Source organism: Apium graveolens, chromosome 9 (genome assembly GCF_009905375.1).
Source record: "Apium graveolens cultivar Ventura chromosome 9, ASM990537v1, whole genome shotgun sequence".
Classification (NCBI taxonomy): domain Eukaryota; kingdom Viridiplantae; phylum Streptophyta; class Magnoliopsida; order Apiales; family Apiaceae; genus Apium; species Apium graveolens.
In genome coordinates this window covers 207,823,391-207,845,872 of record NC_133655.1, presented here as the reverse complement: position 1 = coordinate 207,845,872, position 22,482 = coordinate 207,823,391, and positions in this window count along the sequence as shown.

The window sequence follows — 22,482 nt, the reverse complement described above, 5'->3', positions numbered from 1 at the left end:
ATCATACGATACATGGCTTTTGACACCAGCTTGACTCTGTCCAGTAACCAACGAGAAATTCTTAACTCATTCCCCGAGGTAACCTTTGTAAATCATTTGTTCGAACCTCCGGGACTTCACTTTAATTTTTAAAGATTTCCGACATGAGATTCATTGTAACATTCTTCTCTAACAGTTCGCCATTAATATCTTCGTTTAATCTTTCCTGTTTACACGTATTTTTGGAACGAATTCTTATATTTAATTATCGGCATTTCACCTCATTCTCCTAACAGTTCTGGCACAACCGACATTCCCAACTTGCATCTTTCCTGGATTATTTTATAAAATTTCTTTATCATCCTTTTGATTCTACTTCTTTTCTTCATTATTTCTCCATTCTCATTATTCATTATCTCTTTTAAACATAACTAATTTCTTCTTCTTAGTAATATTAATCTGTTTATTATTGGATAGATCATTTCTGGAGTTCACACTGGAATGAAGACTTTTATTTATAATATTTAAATTTTTACTAACAAAATTATTAAAATTCATCGATAGAGATTTTCTTAAACTTGCTTAAATCATCACTGATCGCATCTTTGGCTTTCCCCAATTGATCAACATTTCTTTTTCCCGAGTTCACATGTGGACTTCATCAATCTTCGTTTTACATCAGATACTTAGATTTGCGAGCTTTCCACTATTTTACAGCAACTTCCATTCAATTGCCACTCAAATTGAGTATGCATTCAAGTCCTTCCTGGAACACTATTACAAATGATAACAGCTCTTTGTTTTGTCTTACACCTTCAGTTCTTAGAAATATTCTTCTCATTCGCATGTACCAATAACTTTCTGTTCCTCTTATTTATCGAAAAAGGCATATTCTTCTGGATAAAACCTCGCACATGTCTGCAGTAACGTCTCGCTAATCCTACTGAACTCTCAATTTCTGCTAATACTATCAGTCTCTTCAAATTGCTAATCGCTTTGATTGCAGTTCTGAAAATCATGACAGAGTTTAACTCAATCTAATTGGAATCGATCTTCATTTAACTAATCATTAGTTGGTAAAGTTGATCAATTAACTCCTTTAACTGATCACTTAAACCAAGTGCTGACTAGCTAACTGGAATCAAAGACCAATTATATAAAGTCTGATTGGTCATAACAACTTTCTCAAGAACCGATATCGTAATCATTTGGAGTACTGACGAGAACGACAATATACTTCTTTCTCCTTAAATATAGGGTATTTTTTGAAAATTTGGGCAGCACTTCCCCTATATCATCGACTACTGTTATTCCCAAGGAACTAACAATGAGAGATTTACAGAAGGGGAGTTGAATGTAAATCTCAAAACTTTTTCAAGTTTTGAGCAGTTTCAAAGGCTATGTGTTTTGATGAACAAGTGTGTGTGAATTGCTTTGAGCTAATGCAGACAGATATATATTCAAACACAAATGTAAAGAACACAAAAGACTTAAAAACTTTTCTGGTGGATTTGTTATTCCACCAGAGATGTGTTATTTCAGAAAATCTGTGATTCAAAGAATTGATCACAGTTGCGTCCTAGTACAAACTAGATGATTTTCTCTCAATGTTTTTTTAAACAGCTATGGAAAATTCACACTCTAATTACTAGCTGCAACATGGTTTATATATCACCAAGTTTAAAAGTGAAGACAAAAATATAAAATACAATTAAAAAGATTCTTCACATGTTTCTTCTTCATTTCACTATCCAATGCAATCTAGGATAATCTGTGAATCTTTGAATACTTCCTTGTTTGCAGCAGAATGGAAATGCTGTATTTTCTTGATTCCTCCAAGAGGCTACCACATTCCAATTGTCTCTGTCAACCCATGTGCCTCTGTCAGCTTATGAATTGTCACTGTCAACTGCTATTGAACTTAGCATCCGTTGAAGCTTTTATCCATTGATGGCTTTATCCGTTGATGCATTAACAGTTGAAGCTTTATCCGTTGATGCACTCATCCGTTGATGGATGTTATCCGTTGAAGCTTTAGAGACATCCGTTGAAGCTTTGTTTCTTATCCGTTCAAGGCCTTTAACTTATCAGTTGATGCTACTTCACTTATACAAAATTACAAGGCATGAAATATTTACAGTTAGCCATCCTATTTGCATATCCACTAGTAGTCAACATGACTTATAATTTCTCACAACATCTAAGAATTATAACTTGAATACAGAAACTGAAATGTGCTACAAGACTAAACTTATTTCTAAGTAAAGCTACTCCAGCAACGGATAGCCAGAATGGTCTTATCCGTTGAGGCTACAGACACTGGATTCCTACTTAAGTGTTTTGTTTAACTTATCATCAAACTAATACACATATTCCTAACAATTTCCCCCTATTTATGTCTACTAGAATTGTAGGCATAAATTTGGGTTTAACTTGATGATAACAAAACACTTAACAAATATATGAATTGAAATCAAGTAGAAATTCAAAAGTGCTGCAAAAGCGTATGTACTGAGATAGAATTGAAGGATTACATTATTTCTAAGGATGCTCCTTTAGGCTGAGCAGATTATTTTCTTTTCCTTTGATCCCTTGTTTTCTTCCCTATCTTCCTGTCATTTCCCTCTACTTGGAGTTGGAGTTGTCTGTAGAATTCAGCTTCATCTTCTTCACTGATGTCCTACTTAGATTGTATGTCCTTGAGAGTTTCATTACTGGCAATTTTAAGCTGGTCTTCAAGTCTGAAAAATCTTCTGACTCCTTTTTTGTCTCTGAACTCCATCAGCCAATGAGGTGATTTATGAATTGTAATTCCATGCTCAGGGATGAGTAATGTTCTAGGCAAGGAATTGGGCTCCCATCAAGTTTTCCTTATGCTGGCAATCTTGTTGAGAATCTCAGTTTTGGCAGTCCTGGTAAAGCCAGAATCCCGTTTGATAGCTGAGTAGACTCTAACCAAGGTAGAATAGCCTTCATTCAGAATTCTGTAAAGGGGCCAAGTCCTTTCCCCATTTCCTTTGTATTTGAACACCAATCTTTCTGGTAGTTTTCTGTAGACATCTATTCCCCCTACTTCCTCCAGCTCATCCAGGAAGAGTTCAATGTCTGTCTGTTCCTTTATGTCACAAATGTGAACATAATCATCCTTTGAGGCTTGTGGCTTAGGCTTAGGTTTCTGAGTGAATTTTCTTGAGGTTAGGGGAGGTGTTGATTTGGTTTTTCTTTTCTGTTTCTTTGGTGGTGGAGAAGTATTTAAGAAGGTGGGCAATTTGATGGTGTCCCAATAAATGGGTTCCTCCTTAGGAATGATTGTTTCACCATGGATATTTAAATAGGAATCAGGCACAATGGGTTCAGGAATAGAAGGTAGTGGTTTGGATTTTGATTGGGTTTCCTCAGTGTTATCTACAATCTTCCTTTTTACATTTGCCTTTCTTCTGTTCCCTTTCTGCCATTCCTTTCTTTCCTCACTTCTTTCTTCCACATCCTCACTAAACATGTTCCCCATACCTTCATCTTCACCATTGTCTTCAATTTCTTTCTTCTCTTCAATTTGACTTGACTTTAGCTGTTTTTCAAGCTTTGCTTGTGCTCTTTTGTTAGCCCTTAGCTTTTCAGCTTCTTCCTTCAGCCTTTTGGTCTCTTTCCTCTTGGCTTTTGAGAATTTGGGATGTCCTTGCACCACACAGATACTCTTTCCCTCTCTATAAATGATAGCCATATTCGTTCTTTCCCCTACATCATTGGTCTCTTTGTGCTTTATGATGCTACCACCCCAAATTTTGTCTTCATCAGGCTTTGGAAGAGGAAAGTCCACTTCTTTCAATTGAGCAAAGTTAAGGGGATTCTTTGTAGAGTCCTTGTTAAGTCTAGTGTTGGGCTTGAGTACCACAGGCTTGAAGTTCTTGAAGGAAGTTTCTCCAACCTTATTCCTCCTTACTGGCTTGTATTCCATAGTGATTGACTCAACCTTTGTCCTATGTTTTACAGATAAGGATTTTGTTCTTTAGAGCCAAACACTTGTTGCATCCCTTCATCAATTCTTCTTCTGCTCTGCTCTTTCACCTGCATCTCAGCTGCTGCTAGCTGGATTAGATCAATTCCATCAAGTTTTCCTTTGATTTGAAGTGTTGGAGAAGTAGTGATGGCAAGAACTAGCACTTTGGATATTTGAATATTTGTAGATGACTCTCTTTCCCATTCCCTTTTATTCTCCCCCTTTTTGTTATCATCAAGGAGAGGGGTCAAGCCTTGTGCTTTTGCCAGCTGCATAAGTAGACTTGTTTGAGACTGTTGATTCTGAAGAATGGTGACCACAGAGTTTTCAATGACTTGAACTCTGTCTTCCAACTTGGCCAGCCTCTTTTCAGCATCTGATTCTCTTCTCAATCTCAGTAACAAGTCTTGCATGGTACCATAGGGCATGACTGAATCCAGCTTCTCAGAATTGTAGGACTTCAAGTCAGCTATATGCTTCTTGAGTTCATCCACACTCAGATTCTGTCTTAGTTGCTGTAGCTTCATGAGATGTAGAGACTCTAGGTGGGCTTGAAGAATAGCCTTGGTACCAGCATCTGAAGTTTCCTGAAGGGCCTTTTGAATAGCCATAACCTGTTTGACCAATGATACACTGAACTGTCCTGGTGTAGATTCCTTAGTCAAGGCCCATTCAGGTAAATTTGGAACTGAACTAGGGCCTGCATCTCCCCCTAAGTTCATGCTTCCATCAAATGAGACAGAGTCATCATCATTAGAATTTACTCCAAATTCTTCAGATGGCTCACCAGCTTGAGAAGGCATTCTATTGACAGTAGCTTTATCCCTTTGTAGAGATTCTGAAGTGTGTATTAGGTTCAAAGTCTGTTCTGCCTCCACATTGCCCTGAGCAGCCAATAGCTGACACAGGATGAGTAAAAGTGCCAGCATCCAAGGAAATGTTATCAATTACAGCTTTGTAATGTTGCTGAAATTGTCTTTCCTTTTCAGCATCATCCACAATCATTGACTCACTAGCAATGGCTGGATCCGCCCTTATACCTTCTGTACCTGCTTTTCTCTCAATTTCTCTATATTCTTGCATCAGGGGCTCCCCCTGGCTCACACACCTCACACCCTCAACCTCACCTACTAAGGTGGCACTCCTCTCACTTTCTTTTGCCATGCTGGAAGAAATAGCATGCATATTTAGACTCTCAAGCTCTCCTTTTGCCTGGGAGCAACCCAACCTCTCACTCAAATTTTCACTCCCTTCCCTCAATCCTAGAAGTGATTGTACAATAACCATGTCTTCTACACTTGGAATTGATTCAGTTATTTGTGTAGAGACTATCAACGGATAGGGAGTATCCGTTGAAGTAGGAACTGATGGTATCAACAGATAACTGCTGTTAAGCTTATCCGTTGAAGAACAACCACTTGTCAACGGATGAGAAATATCCGTTGAAGAAGGAAAAGAAGTAGAGATTGAAAGTGAAATGATTGTTGAATCTGTATGGATTGATTATAATTTAGGAGACACAGATTCTTCAACCAAATCTGAAAGAATTGGCTGATGATCCAACATATCATCTAAAAGATGATGATCACCAGTATTTGAGTGGGGCTCCTCCCTGAGTTGTAAGGAGGGAGAATCAGGAATTGATGTGAATATCATGTCCACATCCAGAGATGGTGATGGAGAATTTGGTGATTGATTTGTGTCAATTTTGAGAGAATGGGGATGTGACTCCATATTTGTTGGAGTCACATCAAGCTGAATTTGAGAAGGCATAGATACAGGTGGGTGTATCTGTGCAGTGTATGCCCCCTGTGTGGAAACTAAGGTTTTAACCTTCTTTCTTCTTGTAAAGGCTTTTACAGGTGAGTGTGTGGCTTCAGTGTCCCTCCCTCTTTTGTTCTGTGTCCCTGGTTGGGGACTATTTTCAATAGCTGCATCCTTTTGGGAGGATGCAACTAGGGATGAGTTTGAATCCTTTTCAACCACCACAGTCTTTTGAGAAGCTGTGGCTTGGCTAGCTGGGGTACCACTCACCTCTCCTACCTTATCTTGGGGGGTTTCTTGATGTTCACCCCTCCCCTCACCACTCACACCCTGTTCACTCCCCTCAGGGTTGATGGTAGTTGTTACAACTTTTATCTTTTGAGAAACAACAGAGGTGGCTTTCTTTGACTTTGTTCTTGAAACTTTAGGTTTGGTGGCTTTGGTAGGAATCTGTTGGGACAAAGACACAGATTCCATGACCACACTTGAAGGCAAAGAAATAATTGGGTTGGAAGTAGTAGGAGTTGAAGAAGTATTTACCTCACTTACCTGAGGTGCATTCATTATTGGCAAATATACCAATGGCACCTGACTGTTGAGGTTAATTCTCAAAAGGTCTGCAAGGACCCTTTTCTCTTGTGCCCAGCACTTGAGTTTATTACTCTCATTGTTTATGACCAAACCTTCAGCAACATGGTTAGCCAATAACATAAAGAATCTAGCATAGTAGATGTTATGAGGTCTATTAGCTTTGTTACCTAACCTGGAACCTAATTCTAGCATGACATAGTTGCTAAAATTAAAGTACCTATCAGAAACTAGCATATAGAGCATATTAACAAGAGATGAAGTTATGACATCAAAATTACTAATTTTCCCAGAGAAAACCTTGATAAAGGCATCACCAAGAAAACTCCATTCTTTCCTAAGGCCTTTTCTTCTAATGCTCCCTAAACTAGCAGAATCAAAAGAATAGCCTATGGAATCTAACATACCAGATACATCATTATCAGTGTGTGGTGTCATGGCATTGTTCTCAGGTAGCTTAAAACAAGACTGTATATCATCATAGTTAATACAGTAATCCTTACCTTTGAGAGAGAAAGTGATGGTCATATCTGTGGGATTGAACTCTGCAGTTGTCCAAATCTCCTCAATTACCTCACAGTAAATAGTTGGGGCTTCCAGCATTGCATAGCTTAGTTTGCAGTTTTTGATGAAGTCCATCATCTTGTGATAATCTGAGTGGGCTTCATTCTTTTTCACCAAAGCTACGAAATTGTTCTTCTCATAGACAAATCTAGACTGGGACATTATCTTTACTACTGGTGCCATTGTAGTGAGTAGAGGTTGCAGAGAAAAGTTGAGAGTTTTGGGAGAGAAAGAGAGTAAAAGCTTTTGAAAAATTGCAAGAAAGCGTAAAGTAAGAATTCAAAAGGCTTTTATACTTTCTCAAATTAAAACGTAAGGAGAATGATTAAATAATACTTTTAAGTAAATTACAGCCGTCTGAGAATAAAGAAAACTGTATGAATTCTAAAACTGCCTTTAATACAAATACACACGACTGTGTGTGTATATATATATATATATCAACGGTTAAGTAAAAGAATCAACGGTTGTGACTTACTTAAAACAACTGATGTGACACTTCAACGGATAAGGTAAATAGTTATCCGTTGAAGATCAACATAGTTTTATCCGTTGAAGGATAAAATTACCAGAAATGTATTTATCTTTCAACGGATAATGAACATCCGTTGATAAAACAATTTTGGCTTTCAACAGATAGGGAATATCCATTGATAGAATAATCTTTACTTAAAGACAACTTTGTTCTTGCAGCAAATTCATTTCAGGATTAAAATAGATTATAATAAGGACATGAATTTATGAATAATTAAGCATACCTAGCTCACTTACTTATCTTGTGAATGTTGATTCATCAAGTGGCTTGGTAAATATGTCTGCAATCTGCTTTTCACTTGGAACAAAATGAAGTTCCACTGTACCATTCATCACATGTTCTGTAACACCCTCTTCTTTAAATAGAAGGGAGATATTACTTAAAAACCAAAAACCTGCAAACGGAGCACTAATATATATTTCTAAACAATAATTAAACAGTTCAAAATCTCCAAAATAATATTAAATCTCCAAACAGTCTAAACCAATAATATAAATTCCGAATTCTCTAAATAAATAATTAAGTCTAATTAATGATAAAATTCTAAAATCCTAATCAACGAATTGGGGTAGCTCTCCATCACACAGTCCCAGATCCCCCTAAGCACCTGCCAGAAAAAGAATACGGCATGAGCCAAATGCCCAGTACGGATTTGGATTATAGTTTATAAATCAAGAGATCAGAAATAAATAATCAGTAATTTATAATAAAACGACAATTTTAAAAATAAGTAAGGCTGAAACAACGAGGGGTTAGGATATTTCATACCGAGATCAGAACACATACAAATACATACATCATAGGGTACCTAATGCGTGCAACAGAATGGATAACGTGTACGGCATATACAACGTCACCATAAATTAAATCACTAATCAAACTCTGGGTGCACCCACGTATCCTGAACAAATATCAAATGCGCAAAAGCTCCTCCCAAGAGCTAACAGAAGGATACGCCGTGACTAATCACACTGTCACGGAAGTGTCATGTCACTGATGCCGCAATGACATGGCTGTAGTACCCCTACAGCTGGTTAACTCGGTATACCCTATATCTCTAAGGGTTCAAATAAAAATATTTTCTCAAAATTTAAAAATCACCTGAGACAAATGTTACAAATCTCCAAAGCAAGAGGGAGGGTATCAAATAACTTTTGAAAATTGCATAAACAGATATTTATAATTTTCCAAATCAATTTTAAAATAATTTTTGGAAGTCAAAAGTGTCAGATCAAATATTTAATGGAACGAGTAGGATACAAAAATGAGTGAATCAAATATACCCAAATGCTAAGAGAAGTAGCGCTGAATAAAAAAAAGGGACAGAATCCGTACCTCAAATATCCCAAACTTTAATACTAACGAGATCCGCAAACACTCCGCTAAATTCCTAGCACGCGTTCTAAATACAAAATTATAATATATGATTAATATGCATCTTATATAATCATTTATTATTTAATCATTACTACCTGTAAATTATTTTTATAGATATTTTTACCCTGTTATGGACTCGAGACGTGAATATAAAATCAGTTTTACTATATACTAATTAACTAGTTTAAAAAAATTCACATGAATGTATATATACTAGTCAGGAGGTGATCATGCTAATAAATAAAATAGTATACAATACAGAGACATATGAACACAAGTTAGAGCATTTTTATATATATTAAAATATAATATTTTAGTCCCGCACATGCTATCTCTTATTTTAATATTACTAAATATTACACAACTGAGTCACACATGTTGGCTTAATATGAACACACTCATCATTTTAATTATATTATTTGATCAACCGGAAACATATAAATTGGACAACTTAGGGGTATGGTAGTCAACTATGCAATTCACGTAACAATTAAAATAACAATATGTATTATAAAAATAATCTAAAGATTAAGTATTATAAATCAAGTTCTTGTATAAATATGTAATTGAAACTGTAAATCAGGATGTCTTTGTGCAAATCATCGTGACTTAAAATCATTAAAACAAATAATTATATATATAAAAAATGTGAAGCAATCACCACATTAAATTATAAATACAATTCATTTAAAGTTAGGCCTACCTTAACTAACAAGAACTACAAATAATACTCACATGATCTTAACCTGGAAAAGGGTTTATTCGCACAAATATCTATATTTAATCATCTTGTCGTTATAAAAAAAAAAAATTTGTCTTACTTGTTTTGCTGCTAGTGCACAAGACTGCTCACTTTCTTTTTCGTCTCCAAGTTCTGTCCATTGCTCTGTTCTACTATGTTTTCTCTCCGCTCCTCTGTCTCTCCTTTTATTTCTCACCCTAGTCTAGGGTTTTAATAATAATGTATGTGTTTATTTTAATAGGGGTGCTGGATATTTATAATTTTACAAAGACTCCTTATTCTAATCTAATTATTATTAACTCAAACAAATTCTTTTATAATTCCTATTCAAACTTAAATCAAATTCATCACCTATTATTATTATTATTATTATTATTATTATTATTATTATCATCATCTAAAATTCATGTATATTACATGTTCCCTTATGAAGTGGTACTTGATGTCAATGTGCTTGGTTTTTGAGTGTTGCACTGGATTTTCAGTAATGGCAATGGCACTTGTGTTGTCACAGAATATTGGAATTTTGTCAACAGTTAGCCCATAGTCAAATAGTTGATTTCTCATCCAAAGTATCTGTGCACAGCAACTACCAGCAGCAATGTACTTAGCTTCAGCTATTGATGTAGAAACATAATTTTGCTTCTTGCTGAACCATGACACAAGCTTATTCCCTAGAAATTGACAGGTGCCAGTTGTACTTTTCCTGTCTATTTTGCAACCTGCATAATCTGCATCTGAGTAGCCAATTAGATCAAAATCAGACTCTCTAGGATACCAAATTCCTAGATTTGGAGTCCCTTTGAGATATCTGAAAATTCTTTTAATAGCCACTAAGTGAGATTCTTTAGGGTCAGCTTGAAATCTAGCACAGAGACATGTAGACAACATTATATCAGGTCTACTAGCAGTTAAATATAGGAGTGAGCCAACCATGCCTCTATAACTTGTAATATCCACAGACTTTTCAGCCTTGTTTAATTTAAGTTTGGTGGCAGTGGCCATGGGAGTTTTTGCAGATGAACAATCCATTAAGTCAAACTTCTTTAAAAGATCATAAATATATTTAGTTTGACTAATGAAAATTCCACCAATAACTTGTTTAACTTGTAAACCAAGAAAATAAGTTAGCTCTCCCATCATGCTCATTTCATATTTACTTTACATTAACTTAGCAAACTTTTTACAAAGCTTATCATCTGTAGAACCAAATATAATATCATCTACATAGATTTGAACAAGTATTGTAGAGCCATTAACATTTCTAAAGAAAAGAGTTTTGTCAACAGTACCTCTTGTGAAGTGATTATCTAGAAGAAATTTTGACAAAGTCTCATACCAGGCTCTAGGTGCTTGTTTTAGTCCATAGAGTACTTTCAACAGATAATACACATAGTCTGGAAAATTTGGATCTTCAAATCCTGGAGGTTGGCTTACATAAACTTCTTCCTCCAATTCTCCATTCAGAAACGCACTCTTGACATCCATTTGATAGACTTTGAAATTTGCATGGGCTGCATAGGCTAGAAAGATTCTGATGGCTTCAAGTCTTGCAACTGGAGCAAATGTCTCATCAAAATCTATTCCTTCTTGTTGAGAGTAGCCCTTGGCAACCAATCTGGTTTTATTCCTTATGACAATGCCATTTTCATCCATCTTGTTCCTGAATACCCATTTTGTGTCAATAGAGCTCTTGTTCTTTGGCTTGGGTACCAGCTTCCATACCTTGTTCCTCTCAAATTGGTTTAGCTCCTCTTACATTGCTAAAGTCCAATCTGGATCCAATAGAGCTTCTTCCATTCTCTTAGGTTCCTCCTGTGATAGAAAACTACTATATAGACATTCAACTTGAGTAGCCCTTCTAGTTTGTACTTTAGATGATGCATCACCAATGATCAATTCAAAAGGGTGATTCTTGGTCCATTTCCTTTGAGGTGGTAGATTAGCTCTAGATGAGGTTGCCTCAGTATTGTCATTATGTGAGATGGAGTGTTGATTGGCTGAAACTCCCCCTGAGTTACTGATCCTTTGAAAGGAACTGGGAGTTCTATCCACTGATAAAGTGAATTGATTATCCGTTGACAGACTATGATCAACGGATGCTTCATTATGTACTTCAACGGATGATGCACTTTGTCTTTCAACGGATGCTGCATTACTTCTATCAACGGATGCTGAATTATGACTTTCAACTGATGCAGCACTTTGTGCATTATCCAAAGGCAGATTTTGAATTCTTTTCGAGGTGCCTTCTCCATCATTCTCATCTTCACTATCATCAAAATATATCTCAATGTTGTCAAATTTGAGTCCTTCATGATGTCCCTCATATGTTAGTTCATCAATCTTTTTATCATCAAACACAACATGCACAGATTTCATGACAATGTTGGTTCTTAGATTGTAGACCCTATATGATTTTCCAGCAGAATAACCAACAAATATTCCTTCATCAGCCTTTGCATCAAACTTCCCTTTGTGATCAGGTTGATTCCTTAGAATGTAGCATTTACAACCAAAGACATGAAGAAAGTTTAAAGTTGGTTTTCTTCTCTTGAACAATTGATAGGGAGTCATGCCTTTTTCCTGATTGATTAGAGAAATATTCTGAGTGTAACATGCACAGTTAACAGCCTCAGCCCAAAAGTATGTTGGGAGTTTTGACTCTTCAAGCATTGTTCTTGCAGCTTCAATTAGTGATCTGTTCTTCCTTTCCACCACACCATTCTGTTTTGGAGTCCTTGGAGCTGAGAACTCATGCATGATCCCATTTTCTTCACAAAACAACCTCATGGTAGAATTCATGAACTCAGTTCTATTGTCACTCCTGATATTCCTTACTTTGAAATCTGGATGATTGTTGACTTGCTTGATATGATTGATGATAATTTCACTAGCTTCATCCTTTGATCCAAGAAAGTAGGTCCATGAAAACTTTGAGAAATCATCTACAATCACTAGGCAATATCCTTTTCTTGAAATTGACAATACATTGACTGGTCCAAAAAGATCCATGTGTAGCAGTTGTAATGGTTCATCAATTGCTGATTCAAGCTTCTTACTGAATGATGCTCTCTTTTACTTTCCTTTCTGACACGCATCACACAGTCCATCCCTTTAGAATTCTACTAGAGGCATTCCTCTAACTAAGTCCTTTTTGACTAGATCATTCATTATTTTTAAATTCAAATGAGACAGCTTCTTGTGCCATAGCCAACTTTCATCTGGACTTGCTTTGCTGAGAAGACAAGTAATTGATTCTGCATCTGTAGAGTTGAAGTCAGCCAAGTACACATTTTCTTTTTCTAACTCCAGTTAGAACCACTTTGTTGTCCTTCTTACTTGTGACAACACAGGCTTCAGAATTGAAGGAAACAGTATTCCCTCTGTCACATAGTTGACTGATGCTCAATAGATTGTTTTAGAGACCATCAACTAATGCAACTTCATCAATGATGATATTTTCTTTTGAAATCAAGCCATATCCCATAGTGAACCCTTTGCTGTCATCTCCAAAGGTTATGCTAGGGCCAGCTCTCTCCTTGAACTCTGTGAGCAGGGTGAAATCTCCTGTCATGTGCCTTGAACAACCACTGTCCAAGTACCATAGATTCCTTCTTTTTCCCTGCACACAACAAAATCAATCAAGTTGATTTTGGTACCCAAGTTTCCTTGGGTCCAGCCTTGTTAGTCTTTTTCCTAGACTTCATACCTCCTGCATCTTTTGACTTAGGTAACTTTGGGTCAACCTTGGTCTCAGATGTAGTTGGTTGAAGTGTAGGGTTAGTCACAGAATCATTTAGCACATTTGGTTGAATTTGATAAGGCATAGATTGTGCAAACATATTATTCCACATAGGCATGTTGTATGGCATTTGAGGCATACTGAATGCAGCAAAATAAGGATTATTAACATAAGGCATGTTTGCAAAATGTGCATGAGGATTCTTTTGAGACATAACAGGCACAGCATACAGAGGTGACATAGACATGTTAGGCATGGAAGGAGTTAAAGGCATGGGAGCATTCTTAACTGACTTGTAGTTAGCAGATAGATGATTAACACTTTTGCAATGCACACAACTTTTTCTAGGAGCATATTTATCAGGTGTGTAATTGTTGTATTTGTTAATCCCTACCTTCCCATTTCTATTTGATTTTCTTTTAGTTTCCTTTTTATCCTCAACCATCTTAAGCCTATTTTTCAACTGATCTAAAGTCATGTGTCCTATATTCACCTTACTTGCATCTTTGGATGTGCTAGATTCTTCTTTGACAAAGTTCTTGGAAGTTGAACCAAACGTTTTATTGAGATTTTTCAAATTGTTCTTTTTGGAATCACTTGCCTATTTTAATTGATGAGCCTTCAACGGATGCTCCTTTTCTTCCTTCAACGGATAACTTTCATCATCCTTTGATTCCACATCCGTTGATAATCCATCAATTAATTCTACTTCCTTTTTGTTTTTCTTCCAGGCATTCTCACAGAGTGATTCAATTCCCTGAACCTTGACAATCTGAGCACTAACATCCTAAGATGTTTTCCAGGCCTTGATTACCTCTTGCTCACGTTCTAGTTGTTTAGAAAGAATTTCTACTTTCTTAACAGATTCTTCTAGTTCACTCTCAACAGTTAAGCATTTGATTTTAATCTTTTCAAGCTCAATTACCTTACCCTCTAACACAGCATTCCTATCACTTAAAAACAAATTATTCTCTTTGATTCTTGTGTTTTCTTTAGCTAGTGATTTAAGGGAAACACGCAAATGATATAATTCATTGGACATATCATTTATGGCTTCATTGCATTCAATCTTAGAAAGCTGAGAGAGGTCAGTAGTAATTACCTGGTTGCTTGATGAACTAGTTTCATTTTCATCAGAATTAGCCATCAGGGCTAGGTTGACATATTCCATATCATCATCTTCATTGCCTCCATCTGCTGCCCAGTCATCTTGAGTCAGAAAAGCTCTTTCCTTTTGTTTGAGCAAATCAAAATATTTCTTTTTATAACCCACCAGCTCAAATTTCTTCTTATCAGAGGTTGGCTTTCTACACTCATTTGCAAAGTGTCCACTTATGCCACAGTTATAACATTTGAACTTAGATTTGTCCACCATGTTCTTGTTTGACTTAGTGAATTTAGCATTTTTCTTGAATTTCATCTTTGCAAACCTCCTGGACAGAATATCCAGATGTTCATCAACATCATCAGAGTCATCTTGACTGGAATTATCTTCAACCTCAGCTACTTACTCCTTTCCCTTGCTTGATTCTGATTTGTTTGTGCCAATTTTGAGACTTGGCATTGTCTTTTCTTCATTCCTGGCTTTAGTCTTCTCATTGTCAACTACAAGTGCAACTGATCCACCTTTTCTCTTTCCCTTTTCCAACAGCTCATCTTGCTCCATCTCAAGTTCATAGGTCTTCAAAATTCCATATAATCTTTCAAGTGTGAAGTCCTTATAATCTTGAGAATTCCTTAGTGAAACAGTCATAGGCTTCCATTCCTTTGGTAGAGACCTCAGAAATTTTAAGTTGGAGTCCTTGACTTGGTACACTCTGCCATACAACTTCAATCCATTCAACAGTTTCTGAAATCTATTGAAGGTATCATTCAGTGATTCTCCTTCTTCAAAGTGAAAGTATTCATACTGTTGAATGAAAAGCTGCATTTTGTTTTCTCTAACTTGTTCAGTACCTTCACAGATAAGTTGCACAGTATCCCAAATTTCCTTAGCAGTTTGGCTGTTAATGACATTATCAAACATATCTTGATCTAAACCATTGAATAGAATGTTCATGGCTTTCTTTTCCTTGTGAACCTCTTCAATATCTTCATCAGTCTATTCTGCTTTTGGCTTGGGAATAGACTGTCCAATAGCAACTGTGGCAGTTGCAGCTGTGGCCACCTTATGAGGGATGTGAGGACCATTTTCAATGCAGTTGATGTAGCTTTCATCTTGAGAGAGAAGATGTAGATGCATCTTCACTTTCCAGTGATGATAATTATATCTTTCCAGGATTGGAATCTTTACACCAATATCCTTCTTACTCATGATGTTAGTAGAATAGATCTGTTAGATATATTTGATAATGTCATGGCTAATATGATTTATGTTTAGTTTTGAGATCTTACTTAAATAGGATAAATCAGTACTTACTGGAAGTCAGGACTTAAGGATATCAGTACTTATATTATCAGGAGATAATCATCAGAAGATGGATATCAGAACTTAAGTGCTGAAGTATGTTCAGATAAGGATAGTAGCTGATTAAAGGAAAGAAGATCGAGATAAACATAAGAAGAGATATGCATGAAGAAGGAATTCTATGAAGAATAGAATACTTGGAAGAAAAGATATCTGATTGATATATTTTAGGAAGCAGAATTATATTCCATATCAATTAGCGATTATCTTGTAACTGTGTAGTATATAAACACAGACATAGGGTTTACACTATAAGTGTTATCATATTCGAGAAGATTATTCATTGTAACCCTAGCAGCTCTCGTGATAATTATTCATCACTGAGAGGTAACAGTTCCATACTGTAACAGAGTTTATTATTTCAATAAAGTTTGTTTTCTGTTACTTGAAATATTAAAAGTTCGATTTGATTGTATTTATACACTGTATTCACCCCCTCTACAGTGTGTGTGACCTAACAAGTGGTATTAGAGCCTATCTGTTAACGCACATACAGTTAAAGATCCAAACATAATCATGTCTGACACAGAAACTCCAACTAAGCCTACCAAAACTGAAGAACCTCCAAAGACACAAATTCAAAGTCGGTATGAAACCATCAGAGTTCCCATACTGAGACCATCTGAATATGCCATATGGAAGGTGAGGATGACCATGTTTCTGGAAGCTACAGATCCAGAATATCTTGATAGAATCAAGGAAGGGCCTCACAAACCAACCAAGCTCGCTGTTGCAGTTGCAGGTGAAGCAGCAAATACTGTACCAAAGGAGAAGAGTGATTATACTGCTGAAGATATCGCATCAATTGCTAAGGATGTTAAGGTACGACACTTACTGCATAGTGCCATTGATAATGTAATGTCAAACAGGGTAATTAACTGCAAGACTGCTAAGGAGATATGGGATGCTCTAGAAACAAGGTGTCAAGGAACTGATACAATTAAGAAGAACATGAAGACAATACTCACTCAAGAGTATGAACACTTTGACTCAAAGGCTAATGAGTCATTGATTGATTTTTATGATAGATTTGTCAAACTCTTGAATGATCTGTCACTGGTTAATATGGAGTATGATCTTGAAGATTCAAACCTTAAATTCCTGTTAGCTCTTCCTGAATGTTGGAATTTGAAGGCAACAACAATAAGAGACAACTACAGTCTTAATGAAACAACTCTTGATAAAATTTATGGAATGCTCAAGACTCATGAACTTGAGATGGAACAAAGAAGCAAGAGGAAAGGAGGAAAGTCAAGGACAGTTGCTCTTAAGGCTGAAGAAGAATCCCCCAAGGTAGCTACCTCAAGGAAAGACAAGGTTAAAGCTCTTTTCACAAAGTCTGATACTGAGTCATCAAGTTCTGAAAGTGATGATGACTCAGATTCTGAAAGCTTGCCTGAGACTGATGCTGATGAGGAGATGATGAAGCTGTGTGCTCTTATGGTGAAAGGGATCACAAAGATTGCATACAGGAAGTTTAGGAAGGGAAAGAAGTTTTCCAGGAAAGGCACAAGTTCTGATAAGAAGAATTTCAGAAGATCTGAGGGCAGAGGAGGAAAGTCTGATAAAGGAGATTATACCAATGTTAAATGCTATAACTGTAGTGAGAAAGGCCACATATCTCCTAATTGCAAGAAAGTGAAGGGTGACAAAGGCAAGGCTCTGGTCACAAAGAAGAAAAGCTGGACAGACACCTCAGACTCTGAAAGTGAGGAGAACTATGCTTTGATGGCAAATGCTGATAAAGAAAGTGCTGATAGCAGTTCTGAAGCTGCTGAAACAAAGGTACCTCAGACTACTTATGCTTTTCATACTGATGATATTAATGAGTTGAGAAGATATCTTAAAACCATGTTTGTTAGTTATAGAGATCAAACTTTAACATGTGAAAGATTAACTTCTGAAAATCTTGCTTTTAAGAAAAGAAATGATTTCTTAGAAAAAGAGTTAGTTATGTTCCATCAAACTCAGAAGGATAGAGATGATGCTTTTTATGTTAGGGATGAAGTGCTAAAAATGAATGAATCTCTAAAAACTGAGTTAGAAAAGGAAAGAGAGATAATCAGGACTTGGACTAACTCTGGCAGAACAACTCAAAATTTGCTAAGTAGTGAAAATTGGAAAGAGGGCTTAGGTTATGGAGAGGATAAGAATGATAAAGGAACTGTAGAAATTAAGCTTGTTGTTAAGCAAAAGCCAAAGTTAAAACCTGTTAAGTTTGTAACTGTAAAGTCTGATAATGAGAAATCAGAAGTTAAAGAGGAATTAACTTCTGACAAACTAAAACAGGAAAAGACAGCTGAAGTAAACATAGGCTTAATGACTAAGAAACAGCTTAAGCATAAGCTGAAAGATGTTAAGAATGTAAACAAGGTAAAATCACCTAGGAAAAATAGGAATGGAAAGGAAGGTGTGAATAAAAGCAATGATTATAAACCTGTTCCTGATGCTCCTAGGAAAACATGTCATAACTGTGGAAGTTCTAACCATCTGGCTTCTTTTTGCAGGAAGAATAAGAACATAAACTCCTTACCTTCAAAATCAGGAGTTAAGAGTTAGTCTGTTAGATATAAACCACCTGGGGGTAGGTTTCTATTCTGGATCATTTATATATCTAACAACCCTAAAGAGGGAAGGTGCATTAAAATACATATTCATATCGATTAATATGGTTATTTTATGCATGTAGTAAGCAGTAGACAAAAACGAATTCATTTTTATGAAATCATCCCTATAACCTCATACTAATTAAACATCACAATCTTAGAGAACATTATTTTATAATGCTATCATACACAATAAGATTTAAATCAGAATTTTTACCTCTTACAATAGCTTTCTGATCACCGGAAGTCTCAACTCACCCTTGCCCTATTATCCTTAACGCTCTTCAAGCTCCTTTGGATATTCTTGGCTGGATGCAAGAGTCCTCACACGGTCTCTTCCATATTGCTATTCTTCAAGGTATTTTCTGAATCACTCCTGATTGTATATAATACATATAAAATAATCTTTTCTATTATTATGATATATCCTTAGTAGAGATTATAGAGAGTGAAGAAGTTTAGCCAGACATATTCAAAGAGAGAATTTTAACTTCAGAAATTTCAGATGTCTTTTACATTTTATGTCTGGACTTATTTATAGTAGTCCTTCTATATGGTTACAGATAACCGGGATAACCGGTTTCTTTTACATAATTACTAATAATTCTCTTTTGCAGGTTTTTTCCAGGAATCTTTTATTTTTCTTTATCAGCCATTTCTTCTTTTGTCGTCTCTTCACATTTTCTTCATCTTTATTTTCTGTGTCTGCCATGATATCTTGCAGGATCTGTCATCTTTTCCAGGGAATCTGCTTTTTCTTTTTCTTCTTTCTCCATTTTTATCATTTTGCCTTTTTGTTGTTGAAGGGAATCTTTTATCTCCTAGTAATATAACTTTTCATATTTTTTGGTTTTCACCATTCAATTTACAGTGTTTTGGTGTATCACACCATTTTTGTATCATGCAAAGGGATCAGAATTCCCTTTATCATCATCTTTTAGACTGATAATAGGTCTCTTTCTAGGACCTGTTATTCTTTGATAATATTCAGTAGTATGTTTTGCATGATTATATTTCAAGTTTTCTATTTTATCAAGCATTATTTCTAATGCCATAGTACCTGAATTTTGTATAATATTATCATAATATAAGGTTATTATACTTTCGGTGAAACCTCCACCATGGCTTTCAGAAATGATTATAACTTTCCGAGCTCGTAGTATATCTTGTATTTTGGACCTAAGGGTAGCTAGTCCAATGGCTCATTTTTCACATAACCATTCCTGGAATTTGTTAATATCACAGGGATTTGGAAATTTCAAGCTTTTGGTTTCTCCCATAATATCTGCCATATTCCTTCCCAATTTAAATAGTTGACATATTATTATGGGTTTTCCAACTAGATCAGTTGATGCATCAAAAACTTGTATTCCGTATGAGCCTGCTCCCATTTCCCGTACCATAGCTTCCATGGATTTGACAATTATACTTGGTAGTTTTGATATACAATACATGGTTTCATTTGTTAAGATTTTATCAACAAAACCATGTATAAACAGGTTATAGACTATGTCAGGTTTTGCATTTTCACAATAGATATATCTGGGATATTTTGTAGATTTTGTCAGTCTGCAAATATCAGGGTTAGATTTATAATCATAATATTTCATCATTTGCTCATATGTTTTCACTATCTCAGGTGAGTGTTTCAGCTTATCACTCATTGATAAATTTGACAAAGTAGTTGATATGTTGGTTGAAGGTGATGGCATGGTTGCAAGCTGTTATTCCCAGTAACAATGAGATTTACAGAAGGGGGGTTGAATGTAAATCTCAAAACTTTTTCAAGTTTTGAGCAGTTTGTAAGGCTAAGTGTTTGAGTGATCAAATGTGTGTGAATTGCTTGGAGCTGATGCAGACAGATATGTATTCAAACACAAATGTAATGAACACAAAGAACTTAAAAACTTTTCTGGTGGATTTGTTGTTCCATCAGAGATGTGTTATTTCAGAAAATCTGTGATTCAAAATTAAATCACAGCTGCTTCCTAGTACAAACTAGATGATTTTCTCTCTTGATATTTCTAAACAGCTCAGGGAAAATTCACGTCTAATTACTAGCTACTACTTGGTTTATATATCACCAAGTTTACCAGTGAAGACAAAGATAAAGTACAATAAGAAAATAGTTCTCCACTTGTTTCTATTCTATTTTTATCCAGTGTAATATGGAATTATCTGTTGACTTTCCATTTTGAACCAGATTAAAAACGGCTGCTTTTTCTGCTGTTCCTGAAATAGGCTACCACATCTCTGTCAATCCATGTGCCTCTGTCAGCTTTGTTAACTGTCACTATCAACTGCTATGAGACTGAGCATCCGTTGAAGCTTTCATCTGTTGATGGCTTTATCCGTTGATGCTCTAGCAGTTGAAGCTTTATCCGTTGAAGCACTTATCCGTTGATGGATATTATCCGTTGAAGCATTAGAGACATCCGTTGAAGCTTTGTTTCTTATCCGTTGAAGGTCTTCAATATCCGTTGACACTTCTTCACTTATACAAAATTACAAGGCATGAAATATTTACAATTATCCCTCCTATTTGTACATCCATTAGTAGTCAATCATGACTGATTATTTCCTAACAACATCTAAGAATTACAGCTTGAAACCGGAGAGTGAAATGTGCTACAATACCAAATTATTGCTAAGTAGGGCTACTCCTTCAACGGATAGCCAAGATGGTCTTATCCGTTGAGGCTACAAATACTAGATTTCTACTTAAGTGTTTTGCTTAACTTATCATCAAACTAATACACATATTCCTAACAATCTCCCCCTATTTATGTCTACTAGAACTGTAGGCATAAATTTGGGTTTAGCTTGATGATAACAAAACACTTAACAAATATATAAACTGTAACAAAGCAGAAATTCAAAAGTGCTACAAAAGTGTATATGCTGAGATGAAATTGAAGAAATACATTGTTTCCAAGGGTGCTCCTTTAGCCTGAGCAAATTACTTTCTTTTCCTTTGATCCCTGGTTTTCTTTCCTAGCCTCCTGTCATTCTCCTCTATTTGAAGTTGAAGTTGTCTGTAGAATTCAGCTTCATCTTCTTCATTGATATCTAACTTAGATTGCATATCCTTGAGAGTTTCATTACTGGCAATCTTTAGCTGATCTTCAATTCTGAAAAATCTTCTGACTCCTTTGTTGTCTCTAAACTCCATCACCCAATGAGGTGATTTGTGAATTGTAATACCTCTCTCTTGAATGAGTAAAGTTCTAGGCAAGGCATTGGGCTCCTTCCAAGTTTTCCTTATGTTGGCAATCTTGTTGAGAATCTCAGTCCTGGCAGTCCTGGTAAAGCCAGAATCCTTTTGTATGGCTGAGTAGACTCTAATCAAGGTAGAGTAGCCTTCATTCAGAATTCTGTGAAGAGGCCATGTTCTTTCCCCAGCTCTTTTGTATTTGAACACTAGTCTTTCTGGTAGCTGTCTGTAGGCAGCTATTCCCCTTACATCCTCCAGCTCATCCAGATAGAGTTCAATGTCTGAAGATTCTTTTATGTCACAGATGTGAACATAATCATCTTTAGAGGTTTGAGGTTTAGGCTTAGGCTTCTGTGTGAATTTGATTGAGGCTTTAGAGGGTGTTGATTTATTTCTTCTTTTCTGCTTCTTTGGTGGTGTAAAAGAGGTTAGGAAGGTGGGAAATTTGATGATGTCCCAATCAATTGGTTCCTCCTTAGGAATGATTGGTTCACCATGAATGTTTATGAAGGGGTCAGGCATAATGGGTTCAGGAATAGAGGGTAGTGGTTTGGATATTGATTGGTTTTCTTCAGTCTCATCTACCATCTTTCTCTTTGCATTGACCTTCTTTCTATTCCCTTTCTGCCATTCTTCCTTACTTCTTTCCTCCATCTCAGTACCAACCATGTCCCCCATAGCTCTATCTTCACCTTTGTCTTCAATTTCTTTCTGTTCTTCAGCCTGACTTAACTTTAGCTGTTTTTCAAGCTTTGCTTGTGCTCTTTTGTTAGCCTTTAGCTGTTTGGCTTCTTCCTTCAACCTCTTGGTTTCTTCCCTCTTGGCTATTGAGAATTTGGGATGTCCTTGCATCACATAGATGCTCTTTCCCTCTCTAAAGATAACAGCCATGTTCCTCCTTACA